At 43.5% G+C, this 1,027-nt stretch overlaps 1 pseudogene; it reads right to left on the bottom strand.

Moving 5' to 3' along the window:
* The window catches only part of LOC101983335, a 15,497-nt pseudogene that overhangs the window by 9,563 nt on the left and 4,907 nt on the right, over positions 1 to 1,027 (bottom strand).

Genomic DNA, 1,027 nt, shown 5'->3' with positions numbered 1-1,027 from the left:
ATGTTCATAGCAGCATTATTTGTAATAGCCAGAACCTGGAAACAACCTAGATGTCCTTCAATGGAAGAATGGATGAAGAAAGTGTGGAATATACATGTTCAGATATGTGCCGCTGCAGAGACCACTGATCAAGTACCAAATCATACTGGCAGGTGACATATTTAGCTCGTTCATTTAAATGGGTTTCTCGCATAAACACACAAAGGGAATTTGAAATCACAACAGCTCTTACACAGGGATCAGAGTACCTTTTAGCAGGGATGTTGGCTGCCATTTATTTTTATTCACATCATATAGTTCCAGTTACTGAAGACCATCTACAGTGCCAGAGAGGACTCCTAGCACTGAACTAGTAGCAATATGCAACCCCCCAATAGAGAAAATTTTATCACCAAAAGCTGCAGCTGAAGCAAAAGATCTGCTAGTCTGCCCCACGGCCATCTCTACCCACGAGTCAGACCTCTGAGAGTAACAGTACATGAGGTTCAATGTCATCACATAAATGCACTCATGAACCACAACGGCTGCTCTCCACTGCCAAGCACACGGGAAGGGGCTCCCCACTGTCCACTCATCCTTCTCAGTGTGGTATCTTTCTATAGCCCTAGATTAGGTTCTCCACCAACACTGTCTCCTCCAATTGCATAGATACAGCCTTCACAGCAAACCAAAAGTGGCTTTGTGAGGATGAAGAGCATCTGCATCTTTGGAAACCAGGTACTTTGTTGGGCATCACACCAGTAAAAGCAATTCACAGTTCAGAAGGTGATCTGCAGTTTCCCTGTCTTACTGTGTTTGTTTTTGTGTTTTTCAGGGGCAACTGACCCCCTGCTATGTAAATATCATTATCACGGGTTACAATTGTCCCAACTTTATGCAAATCAGCTGGCAGGCTGCATAACTTGTAAACCTTTTCTGCCCGAGGGCTATATCAGACAGAAGAGTAAAGACTACAAGGGTTTTCTGATGATGCTTCAATGAGAACCATCATGTCCTCCTTAGTCATCCCAAGTTGGTTTGAAAAACT

This window comes from Microtus ochrogaster, unplaced genomic scaffold (assembly GCF_000317375.1).
Source record: "Microtus ochrogaster isolate Prairie Vole_2 unplaced genomic scaffold, MicOch1.0 UNK142, whole genome shotgun sequence".
NCBI lineage: Eukaryota > Metazoa > Chordata > Mammalia > Rodentia > Cricetidae > Microtus > Microtus ochrogaster.
This window is presented reverse-complemented; position numbering and strand designations above follow the sequence as displayed.